Here is a 13,794-nt window from a genome sequence, read left to right on the forward strand (position 1 = left end):
CTTAGATTGAAGATTTTGGATTTCCTCTGAGAAGGTTGACTGTTGGACAATACCAATGATGGTAAGTTCTGCCTCTTTTCTCTCTTCGAGACTTGTGGCTTCATTGGTTCTGGATACCAACCCTTTAAGCTCTTTGATCCACCGCACAAGCCTGGCGATGGCTTGGACTAACCTTGTCCAGCTGGAGAACTTAAGGAAGCGATCGAGCAGTGAATCTTCTGTTGTTAAGGTCTTGTACACAAAAGCTTTACGCACTTCTGGGTCTTCAACTGCAATTTCTCCCACCTTAGTATCTCCACTGGGAAGCTCGTCACACCAGAGAAAGCTTGGACCCGTGAACCAGTTGGAAGCAATGAGCTCCTTTGACTTAAGACCCCGAGATGCGTGGTCTGCGGGATTTTCTTCAGAGGCCACATATCTCCATTGACTTGGATCGGTACTTTCCTTTATTCGCTGAATGCGATTTGCCACAAATACGTGGAATCTTCTGGCCTCGTTGTTGACATATCCAAGTACGACTCTTGAGTCCGTCCAGAAGATTTCCTGGGCTCCTTCGAGCTCCAACTCTTTTCTGAGCAAGTCACTGGTGCGAACAGCAACAACAGCTGCTGAAAGCTTGAGTCTTGGTATTGTAGTGACCTTCGTGGGGGCCACTCTGGCCTTACCCATGACCAGCGAACAGTGGATTTGTCCTGTTGCACTAACTGCTCTCAGGTAAGTGCATTCTCCATATCCTGTGACACTCGCGTCCGAGAAATGATGGAGTTCGTGTCTTTGGACTTCACCGAAGCTTGCTGGGAGATAACATCTTTGAGTCTTAACATCAGCTAGATTCTGTAGGTCCAACAACCAAGATTCCCACTGTGACCGAAGATCGTCAGATAGTGGTTCATCCCATCCGGTTTTCTCTCGGCACATCTGCTGGAGTATTTGCTTCCCGACAAGAATGAAAGGCGCTACGAAGCCGAGTGGGTCGTAAACAGATGCTACCGTTGACAAGACGCCTCTTCTAGAAAGCGGGCGTTCACTCACCACTACTCTGAAGAGGAACTGATCTGAAGAGATGCACCACTTAACACCTAGGGCTCTCTCAATCTGTGGCTCACTCAAGGCTAAGTCTTGATGTCGTGCCTTTTCTGCACACTCTTCTCTGGGAAGTGATGCAAGTACCTCCTGACGATTGGAAACGAACTTGTGGATGCGTAGCTTGCCAGCGCTGCAGAGCTGCCTGGCCTCTCTAATCAGCTGTATCGCTTCGTTATCTGATGACACACTCGTCAGACCGTCATCCACATAAAAGTTCCTTTCTACAAAGCGGATGCTTGCTTCACTGTAACGACCCTGTCCTTGAGCTGCAATGTGCTTGAGGCCGTAGTTTGCACAGCCTGGCGATGAGGCGGCCCCAAACAGGTGCACTCGCATACGATAGACTGATGGTTGGGCTTGAAAGTTTCCATCTTCCCACCATAGGAATCTCAAATAGTCCTGGTCTTCTGTTCTGACATGAAACTGATGGAACATACGTTCAATATCGCACATCACTGCTACAGGACCCTTGCGAAACCGGCAGAGGACACCAACCAAATTATTCGTCAGTTCTGGCCCAGTAAGCAGATGGTCGTTCAATGATACGCCTTCAAACTTCGCTGAACAGTCAAACACGACTCTTATCTTCCCTGGTTTCTGTGGGTGGTACACCCCATGGTGCGGGATGTACCAAGCAGGGCTATTATTCACATCTTCCATTGAAACCTTCTCAGCGTCTCCGCGAGATATTGTTTCACTCATGAAGGCTACGTAGTCCTTATGGTATTGTTTGTCCCTTTCAAATCTTCTTCTCAAACATTTCAGACGATGCTCTGCACATTTCCTATTGTCTGGAAGATTCGGCCTGCCTTCTTTAAATGGCAAGGGCATTTCACAGTGACCGTCTGCTTTGATCCTGATTCCTTCCTCCATTATTGATAGGAAGCGGAGATCCTCTTGAGAGATGTGAGCATCTTCTACACCTCTTTCGTTGAAGTCAGACTCAAGTGCTTTTATCACATCTGGTGGAGTGATGACTTCTTTTACTTGTGTTCGGCATATGTACCGGACTTCACTTGTCAGATTAGCAGGCGACTGCTGATAAGGTGTCACTTGTCTCACAACAACTGTGTGGCTGCTTCCGAACGCATCACCGTAGTCGACACAGGGATTCACACCGCCGACGATACTCCAGCCAAGGTCCGTTCTTTGGGCAAATGGCTCATTGTCTTTGCCAGCCACAACCTCTCTTGGTAGCAGGGCTTGAGAACAATTGTAACCTATAAGCAGGCCAACATCACATTCAATTAAAGGAGCAATCTCTTCAGCAAGGTGCTCTAGGTGAGGCCATGCTCTTGCTGTCTTAGGTGTAGGAATATGACTTAAATTGACAGGAATAAACTCTCTTGTGTAAGTTACTGGGAGAGGGATTTTCTTTGATGAATAAAAGCCTCTAACTTGCAAACCAGTTAGCTTCTGACTTGGAATGACTGTACTTCTGGATGCAAGCGTTGACAGTTTCAATTGCACAGGCTCCCTTGGAACATCCAGAATGTCAGCCTTTTCTTGCAAAACAAAGGTGGTATCACTTTGATTGTCCAAAAGTGCATATAAGAGAACTTCACTGTCTGGGTTACTTGTTGTGGATAACCATACTGGCATAACCGAGGAGGTATGGGTGCTCTTCATATCTTGTACGACTCGGTGAGAAGTTGCCTCCCTCAATGATGCATCAGTTGGTTTAGACTCTGTTCTTTCTTTTGACCTTTCTTTCTCTTTTGAGTGTTTCACACTGTCCTTTCTTTCGTCGTCCCGATATTTCTTTCTGTCCTCCTTAGCTCGATCTTCGTGTTAGCATGTTGGATGCTTCCTTTTGCATGTGTCGCAGACACTCCTCCTTTCACAGTTCTTTGAAAGGTGTCCTGTTTTCAAACATCCAAAACACATTTTATTTGTTTGCACAAATTTGACTCTTTCTGTAATTGACTTGTCCATGAACCTTCGACATGTATGAATGTTATGGTTTGCCTTCTCACAAAATACACAACCTTTAACATCTGAGTTTTCTTCAGACGCTTCGTGTCTTTGGTGTCTTCATCTTTTCAACATCATTAGACTTCAGAGCATGAAGAGAGGTCACAGGGCTACAGGCTATCTTAGCTTCCTTTGCGACAAACCTAACAAACTGACTGAAGCTGGGGAATGTCTTGGCTTCTTCTTCAATCTCAATTACCTTTCTGTTCCATCTGGCTATCAACCAATCAGGAAGTTTGGTAAGTATCCTTTGGTTTTCACCACAGTCATTTAGGACTTGGAGACCTTTAATCTCAGACATTGCTGTTTCACAGCCTCGAAGAAAGTCTGAGAACTCTCTGAGTTCAACACTATCCTTGGGTCCTATCTTTGGCCATGAGGTGAGCTTATCTCTGAAAGCTTTAGCGATCATGAATGAGCTTCCGTATCTTTCTTCCAGGACGTTCCACGCTGAATGGTAAGCTGCATCCGTGCCTATCAGAAAATAACTCTCAATGGCTTTCTTTGCAGGTCCGCCGACATACTTACGGAGGTAGTAGACCTTCTCATTCACTGGAATGTGTTTCCTTCCTATCAGAGTTTGAAAAGACATCTTCCAGTCCTTATACCTTAGCGGGTCTCCACTGAAGACAGAAGGCTCTGGTACAGGCAGACGGCTTGCATTGATTGACTCTGCTATTGCACTGGCAAGTGATGTAGTGCTATGCTCTTGATGGGCGTTAATAGCAGGCTGCTCCCTTGTGGCAGTTTGTGTTAACACAGCAGGTTGTACATGTGCACCAGTTTGTGTTATATGATGCACTGGGTGACTTCTTGGTTTAGATACAGGTTTCTCTTGCTTGGGCTTGCAGTCGTGGAGAAAATCTGATATCTCTTGATCTGAGTCTACTTCTTGTTGATAGACTTGCAGTCTTGCCTTTGCAGCATTCAACTTCTTGACTGTCCTTAAGCGCTCTATCTGCATGCGCTTCTCTTCTAAAGCATTTTGCCTTGCAGCATTTTCAGCTTCCTGTAATGCAAGTCTCTGTCTGTTCTCATTTTCAAGTGTTTCAAGCTCTTGTTTCTCACGTTCCATTTCTTGTAAAACTTCCAAAGTGGCTTGAGTTGCAGCTAACTCCGCTGCAGCTTCTTTTACCTTTGCAGAGGACAGACTTGAACGTTTTGAACTTAAGCTTGAACTCTTTGTAGACTTAACTCCTTGAGAGTCCACATTAGATCTCTGGGATGCTGCAGATAAAAACACTGAGCCAGTCTCAACCCAGTATGCTTGATCACCTTTAGAGTCTTGTCCTTTATCTGTCTCTTCGTTCAGATCCCATTGCAAGATCTTTTTTGTGAGAGCATCACATGTGTCTACTCGACGGCGAGTCTCTCCATCAGGTGCCTTGTGTTGACGTAAGTCTTCATAGGCTTGTTTTACATCTGTTGAAGCATGGTCAACTTTAGTCATGTGGTCTTGCAGTATCTCATTGGGAAGGGATCCGTCATGTGCTCTGTTTGCCTCCCTCACAAGAGATTTCCATTTCTTGTAAGTAGTTGTGAAACTGTTCAAAAGCCTTTTAGATTTGTTGTCTTGGAGTTCTTGACCCTTTTCAGTCAGTGTTCTGTTTCTCTGACTTCTTCTTGGTCCTTCTTGTGCAGCAGCTTGTTTCTCAACACCAACCTCACTATCTTGTAATGAAATTGTGTTTAAATTTGCTTCAATAAGATGTATAGACTGCTGTTCTACTTCTATAGCTTCAATATTACCATGATACACAGCCATGTTCAGAATTGTTTGAGTTAACCTTACTTGTAATTTTTGATTTAGTTACCCTTTAAATGTAACTGAAACTAGTTACGTTGACTAGCTTAGCTTGAAGATTACAAGTTAGTATAGCTGTTAAATTGCAATAAAGATACAAATTTCAACTAACCTAACCCTTTTTAACCTTTAAATTTAACCAACAATTTTTTTTACAGTGTCTTAATGTTTCAAAATCGCTTTCACAATACAAATGAACTTATTTCCACTTGCAATTAATTATATCACTTATTTTTAACTTTAGCAGCAGCAAAGAATGACTCTTTAAATGTCAAAACACTTCCAATGGTTAAATAATAAACGAATATGATGAAATCAGAAATGACTTGCTTGTTATCATGTACATAACATCAGAAAACTTAACCTTTCAGCACTTATAGAGCCCCTTATAAGCAGTTGATAAGCTTTACCTCTTAACATCCAACTTGTTTTGAATGCATTACTTGTTGTAAGCTTGATCACTTGGTGCTCTTGGACTCTGCTTGCTGCTTGCTTGAGTTACCGGCATGTGCACAGTCTTATTTTCTCGGCGCTAGCGTGCGTTGCAACTCTCTTGCAGCTCCGTCCACGGCGGGCGCACACATCGTCTTTCCACCTCACGTCGGACAGGCTGTTCTCGGCGCTAGCGTGCGTTGCAACTCTCTTGCAGCTCCGTCCACGGCGGGCGCACACATCGTCTTTCCACCTCACGTCGGACAGGCTGAGTTCTTACTGTAACTCCCGTTCAGTCAATCATGACACAAGGTGTTCCTCTCACAGGCATTTATTCTGTTCAGTCAAGGAATTGTCAAGAAAAGTTCACAGGTTGACGAATGTCGTAAGAACTAAATAAAATAAACATAAACAAACAATTAAATTCACGTAACACAGAGCGAGTTACGAAGCACAATATAAACAATGATAATACATAAACATACCTCATTGGCCTTCTTAACTAAACGGAGTTAAGGACACTTTATTCTTCTTCTTTCATCTGCTTCTTTCATACCGGACTTATTGACCGCTGCTAGCCTCAAGCATGGTGAAGGTAAAGTGCGTCAACACAAAACGACGTGAGAGCACTGACACCGGCGGACATTGGTTCCGCTACAATAAACAGTTCCTTTTACACAATTACATCCATGTAAAATAACAAAAATATATTCCCTTATTTAAACTTAAATTATTCACATTTTATTCATATTTAACTACCAATCATTTATTAATTGTTTAAATGAACTTAAATAGTATAACTGACTTTGATGGCAGCTACACATTATATTTGAATAACCAACAGTGTTAACTTATTTACATTGCCAAACACGTTTTTTGTGTCCAGCAATGCAATGACAGTTCTTCATTAACCTGTGAATTTGGTGGTCTCCCTTTTATTTCTCTGCATTCTATAGGCTACACTCACAAATACATTACAGAATATAGAAACGAAAATGTCTCAGATCCACTGTTTATTGTGACTGTATTCTAACTTAAGGTAGGCTAATTAACATTCAGTGACTTGGTAACGTAACGTTAGCATTCTATCATGATACAGCAACTTCTATGCCACTATCCGTGCTGCACACCCCTAATCAATGTTCCTAACCTTGGTTGAACGATTACAGAAGCTAGGTTTAGCTGTAACAATATCCTGGGTAACATATACTATCACCAGTTAATACTATTTTCCACGGTACAATCTAAATTTGAAAGCCTGGTCACTAACGTTACCACTGCTAGTTTGTGTGGCTAGCACTACTTACACTCTGCTTTGTGAAAAAGCCTTGTAGATCCCCTTTCTTCTTCTTCTTCTTGGGTGGCATAGCTGATCTACAAAGTACAAAAAGGGGCAAACATGTACATGCTGAAGAGCAAAGGGAATGTTAAAATGTTTTACTCTGGCCTTTTATGGGGTATGTATTGGCAGACAGCCCTGACCGTTATCATCAACACCCGCTCGTTTGTCTGCCAGCCTCTGCTAATCTGTGTGATTTGACTCTCTCTCACTCTCGCGTCCCTTGCGTGTAGCGTGCATAGGTAGCGTGTCACATAACCCTTCCCCCTCCCCTTCGGTTTTTCAGCCAATCAAATGACGGCGTGTCTTGTACTGTCGTCCTGGCCATGGTGCTGGCCGTTGGAACGCAAAAATGAGTTTGCTGAAATATTGGTGTGGACAATTTTGTCATCTTAAAGTCCCCCTCCACTCAAAAATGTGTTTTTCTTATTTTTCTGTCCTCTAAAATGTCTGACACTGACTATAGTGACTTGTATCTGAGCAGATTTTGTCATTAGAGAGGTTTTTTCACATTCCTCTCCTGAAGGAGGAGATTTCTGTGCACCTCTGTGAAATTTGAAATTCAAACGAATCCTGGCAAGCGAGATTATGTACATCGCAAATACACCCAACCAATCACTGTCGTTCCCCGAGGCGCGAGGCGGGCGCACACGGCGGCACCCCGGTGAAATGCGGTGCGGCCGGCATGCCCGCCGCGGCGTTTCGCACCTTCTAGTTGGGCCTACCGATCGGACGCATCCATCCTCGTGTCGGTTCATAGTACCCCGGCTGAATCTCGTCGATGTTACGGCTAGCCATCTTGTTGTCGTTCATCCACCGGTCACATAGAAGCGCCAGCATAAGCGCAAGCAGCTGTGGTGGTCGGGGCGCGTGGTATTTGCATATCATGAATATTCAGCGTCTCAGAATTCTCCATGAGGAGAGAGCAGTGGATGTCCTTAGAGCCCAATTTCAGAGTATTTTTTTACTTTTTATTTGGGGAAACAATGTTAAACAAAATATTAGGCATTGCAGATTATTATTTTATACTTAAAAACATGCCTGGAGGGGGTCTTTAACATATTGATTGGGACAAGTCCCATGTGTCCCCCCCTAAACCTACGCCCATGGGTATGTTGCATTTGTTCGAAAGAATAGCAACTAAACGCGGGAATACAACAAACCTGCATCTCCACCTAAAGCATAACCATCTGATGCAGTTTTCCAAGGTGGCGAAAAAAAATACTACAGATGGGACATCCCCGTCTTCCCGGCAGTCCACAATCACGCTGGCGTTTAGTCGACAAAGTACCAACAGGACAGTGCAAAACGGTGCGCACTCACAGAGTGTGTACTTCGCTTCATCGCTAAAGAGATGCTGCCCTTTAGTATCGTTCAGACAGTTAAACTACATGGGGAACGGAGGCGCAGTGTCCGTAGGCAGGGTGTTTTACCTGCTACACAGACTGTGTCTGTAACGTGTGGCTGCTGCCAGCTTCACTGTGGTAATGTTAGTTAACATCTAATTTATATATTGTTTCGGTTGTGTTTGTTTTTATTCAAGTGCATTTTTTGTTAAAATAGATTGAGAGTCCTTTTATTTATTGTTTTTGGTTGTTTTGTATACTTATTTTGGATATTTAAAATGTTTTCCAGTTCTCATGTGAAATATTCTTTAGAAATAAAAGTTTTGATCTTTGAAAGGGTGTACTTGCATTATTATGCCATTATCATTATATCAGTTGAAAATGGTCTCAAAACGGCAATATATTCGCTTTTCGCAATAATTTCGGGGACAATTAATCGCCCAGCAAAATTTGTTATCGTAACAGGCCTAATCACACAAGCCTCCAGTGCAGCAGGAGAGGAGCCTCCGCTGGACATTCAGGTGCACTGCAAGAGAGTCATGTCCTCATCCAAGGCTCTCCTCAGAGGGATGACAGTGGCAGACATGTTTGCAGCAGCATCCTGGGATTCTCCGGGCCCTTTCATCGGTTTCTATCTGCCAGATGGATCTGAATCCTCCCTGACTCATTCAGTGTTAAATGAGCTTGATGGCCGATGAAGCGTTGACCATCTGGTGCTTTTATGCACACATCAAACTGTGCAGCTCTAATGTGATCATCACAGGTTAGCGGCTGCATGAGGACCATGAGGGAGAACATGGACGTCCCCACTATTCTGCAACAGCAGTGCTGTGTGAAGAGAGTGCAACACATTTCTTTGTCACACGGCTGATATGGTGTTAACGTGGCACAGTTGGTGTCTCCCTGCCTTATTACGTGGAGCATCCACAGTTAGTGAAGTGTTGTGTTGTCTGCTTGTGGACCTCGGTGTCACAGTGGGACAGAGACCACATCAGCTTCACCCTTAAGCCACGAGGACACGGGAATGTGATGGAACATGGCTGCAGGCTGTGGTGTTGTAACCATGTGTTCTGGTGTTCATGATGAACTGATGGTGGAATTGTTTTGAGTCCAGTTTGAATCACTGAATAGTTTCATGACATCTTTTTCTCTGGTGTCTGGTGTCTTTTCTCTCTCTCTATTTGATCTTCTATCATCTCTCCAGACTCTGTCAGGCTGCTGAATGGGACTAGTCTGTGCTCAGGCAGACTGGAGGTGAAGTCCAACCAGTCCAACCAGTGGTGGTCCTCAGTGTGTGAAGCTGACTTTGACCAGCAGGATGCAGAGGTGGTCTGTAGGGAGCTTGGCTGTGGGGCTCCTTCAGTCCTCCAGGGGGCGCTCTATGGAGACGTGGGGGCTCCAACGTGGACCAAAGAGTTCCAGTGTGGAGGCCATGAGTCTGCTCTCCTGGACTGTAGAAGCTCAGGCTCAGATAGAAACACCTGCTCACCTGGCAAAGCTGTTGGACTCACCTGCTCAGGTAGAAGAGGAGCTGCAGCTTTGATCTGGTTCATTTCTGTTCTCATCAAACTCACTTTGCTCTTTGACTGATGACTCTCTTCTTTCTGTTCAGAGCCTGATGATGTCAGGTTGGTGGGAGGAGCCAGTCGCTGTGCTGGAACACTGGAGGTGAGACAGGGAGACTGGAGACCAATGAACTACTATGTCTGGACCCTGAAGGAAGCAGCTGTTGTCTGTAGAGAGCTGGACTGTGGCTCTGCTGTTTCTGTAGGACGGAGAGAGGAGTCCTCAAGAAGACCTGTGTGGAGGATCAGGTCTGACTGTGTTCATTCTGGATCCACTCTGAGGGAGTGTCCAACATCAGATTCCTCTTCCTCCATCCTGAATCTCACCTGCTCAGGTAAGCCCCTCAGTGACATCATCTATGACATCATCTATGAAAGCAAGGTTCCCAGTATGTTCCTTCCTCTGTCCCAGTCTGTTCCTCTTTACAGAACTGTAAAGTCCAGGACTTCAGACCCTCAATAGACTGCTGAGCTTCACCTGGCAGGACACACCTGTCTGTCTCTCTGTCAGACCTGTGACATCACTTCCTGTTTCCACAGTGTGTCTTGATCTCATTCTAATATTTAACGCTAGATCGTGGGCTATAAGTCTCATGTTGTGCAATAAAAGTGTCAAATCTTTTGTGTTTGATAATAATAATAACCATAATTATAACGACAATAATAAAGGTTATTTATAGCCCTTATCAAAACGAGTAGTTACATCATGCTTTACGAGGCAGACATCAAAAGAGGAAAGGAGAGAATAAAATGCAACATACACACATTTCCAGATATTTATGAACAAATATGAATAAATCCAAATGAATTCTTTAAAAATATATCAATCTGAACGTGTTCACAAACTACAGGTAGCATCTAACAGGATGGAACTGTTTCTATGACTTCCTGCGATGTCTATGAAGGCTGCTGGAAAGTGTTGGACTGGACGGCAGCTTTTAGGCTCCGCCTCCTGCTGCTGCCGCCTGATCTCGTCTACTTTCCAGGCGAGGAGCAGTTCATCTCCAACGAGCCTCATGTGACCGTTCATCATCACTCTGTCTTTACAGACCTGCTGCTGCAGCCAAACATCTCCGTGTCCTCCTCCATGGACGGGGTCTCCGAGGCCCAGCAGCAGGGGTTTCAGGCGTTCAGGGGCTCCACCTTCATCGTCTTCTGCTCCGTCCAGCCACAGTACCTAGGAGGCTCCTTCCAGCTCACCTTCACCTCCTCCAACTCAGCACACAACTACACCCAGCCAGCTGTCAATCACACTGCCCACTTCCTGTTTCCTGCTACAGAGCCCGCCCACCAGGGACGCTACAGCTGTGTTTATCACGTCCATGTTCTTTCTCATAACTTCTCCTCTGAGAGCCGTCTGCTCTCTGTCACTGTCGTAGGTAAGCTGACTGTTCAATTCCTGATTAGCATGACTGGAAGAAGTGAAATGTAATAATATTCTTTTAGATTTAGGTTTAATCCCACAGACACAAAAAGAATGTGGCTGCAGCTGAAAATGAAGCAGAAGAATATTGTGCAAACAGGCAGCCTAAGACATATGGTTTAAATTAGGGATGCACGATAATTATCGGCCCGATAATTATCGGCCCGATAATAGGAATTATGACGTCATCCCGATAATTCCGTTCTCTTTCTCTCTCTCGCGCGCTCTCTTTCTCTCGGAGAGAGAGAGAGAGAGAGCGCGAGAGAGAGAGAGAGAGAGAGGGAGAGAGGGAGAGAAAGAGGGACACACACACAGACAGAGAGTGTGTATGGTATAGACAGTAGTAGTGCAGATATACCTTTGAAATACACATATTTGTTTATCTACTCTTCACATATATATATATATAAATATTGTCATTTTATTGAAGAGTCAAAACTGTTCTTGGCCCTCTTTTGTTCATAGTATTAATTGTCATGTCACTGTGATACATCTGGTATGGTGTTTGGTAAAAGGCAAAGCTATGCTAAATCTACCTAAGCTTAGTCATTAGTGTTTTTGACCTGAATTTGATCTCAATATACATTCAAAAACGAATAACAATATTATCGGTTATCGGTATGGGTATCGGTCCCGAGGAGCAGAAAGTTATCGATATCGGTATCGGCTTCAAAAAATCAATATCGTGTATCCCTAGTTTAAATCTGATGCCAGATTGCCAGTCTGCCCATGCTCGGCAATAAACTCCTTTCTGATTCTGATTCTGAACATCGTGTCCCGACGTCAGGCTGCTCCAATCAATGTGCTTCCATATCTATTAGGTGGAAGTTTAGGTTCACTGTCTTTGTGGAACAGAGGACCCAGAGTGTCCCTCTTCTCAGGCTTAACAAACTCAGAGTTTAACTAAACCTGCTTTCTGGAATCCAGCCCTGATCTAGTGAAAAAAGTGAAACCAGGTCTGTAAATGGTGACAGCAAACAATGGACTGGAGGACAGAATGCCAGGTCCCTAGTTTGTGTTGAATGCAGCTGTTGGAGTCATGATGAGTCATGTGATGACTGTCCATGTGTTTGATCATCAGATCTGAGACCTGTCATCATCAGATTGGTCACCGTGCCGCTGCTTCTGCTGTCGGTGAACGTTGGCCTTTACTTCTACTTTAAGGTACTGACACATGTCTGTTGTTGAGAGCACTGACTCAGTCTGTGTTCATTGACCTGGAGAGAGGAGCCATGCAGGAAGTCACATGTCTGTGTGCTGTCACGTCTCTCCAGGCCAGCAGGGGGCAGAAGCCGGGCAGACGGGAGGACGTGGAGCCGGATTACTACAACCTGGGCGTTGGTGCAGCTGAAGGAGGGCCGACTGAACAGGAAGGAGCTCGGGGAGCAGAGTAGCACCTCCAAGGAGCTCCTCTCACATCCACATGGGTTTCTAACACACCGACACCAGCTCATGTTCATACGCATGTTCCTCTGGAAATATGACTCATCACATTTCTACTATATTGTTATTACTCTGGACATGAAAAGATGTCCATGTTGAAGTGGGGGGTTTGGAGCTAGGTGCTATCTCTGAAGCGTGAGGATCTGCTGGTGATGCTTCTGTACCTCTTCCCTGATGGTAAAAGAGTGAACAGGTGATGTGCTGGGTGGGAGGGGTCAGTGGGGATGTTTCTAGCCTTCCTGATGATTCTGGTGTCATAGTGTGAGGCGATGGTAGGCAGACTGCAGCCAATGACCTCAGAGGTTCTGTGCACTATTTTCTTTCTGTTGCTAACCCAAATGTCCTCAGCTGACGGAGGAAGTGGAGTCTCTGCTGGGCTTTGCTGACAATGACACTGATGTTCAGGTCCCATGAGAGGGACTGGTGTATGGTGGGACCTAAGAAGCAGAAAGAGGAGACCCTCTCAACAAGTTGGCCATAGATGGAGAGGGGGAGGTGTTGGGCTGCCTTCTTTCTGAGGTCAACCATCAGCTCTTTGCTTGTAGATGTATTGAGGATGATGATGTTGTCTTGGCACCACCTCACCAGCTGTTCTATTTCACCCTGGTAAGCACCGTGCCGCTTTCCTGATGTTTTGATGGTGGAGCAGCCTTCTGACATTATGCTCTGAGATTGAAAAGGGTGGACCAGCCAACCTAGGGTGGGGGAGACTGAGAGAGCTGGTCTGAGCTTCACTGGACTCCAGACAGTAGAAATGACACAATTACAATCCCATCTCCACATTAATAACCTGTTTGAGCCCATCCAGTCTGGTGTTCTCCACTGACTTCCCATCTAGAAGGCACTCCCCCATCTGGCCCCCCCTCATCTCCCTGACCTCATCCCCCCCTACCAACCCTCTTGGGCCCTCAGATCCACATCAGCCGGTCTCCTCTCCATCCACAAATCCAACCTCCGCAGCTTCGGTGCCAGAGCCTTCTCCAGGGCAGCTCCCAGGCTCTGGGACTCCCTTCCCCAAACCATCGGTGATTCTGAGTCCCTCACCATATTCCAGTCCCGCCTCCAAACCCATCTTCTTTCTTTCATTGTTTTGTCTGATGATCTGTTTATCTCTTGTCTGTGAAGCGTCTTTGGGTTCAGAAAAGCGTGATATAAATTGAATGTGTTATTATTATTATTAGAAATCCTTCAGCCTCTCAGGAAGGGGGGCTCACATGATGCTTGGTCTTGTAGTTAGTGATTGTGTGCCGGCCCTGCCAAACCCCCTTAAAGTCATGGACTTGGAGCTTGTTTTCAGGTGTGACTCTAGAAGTGGCTTCAGCTGTTTGAGCTGCCTTTTGAAGTTGCTATTTAAGGAGTTTGTATTGGTCTTTGTCGCCACA

The sequence above is a fragment of the Eutrigla gurnardus genome (assembly GCF_963514095.1).
Source record: "Eutrigla gurnardus genome assembly, chromosome: 24".
Taxonomy (NCBI): domain Eukaryota; kingdom Metazoa; phylum Chordata; class Actinopteri; order Perciformes; family Triglidae; genus Eutrigla; species Eutrigla gurnardus.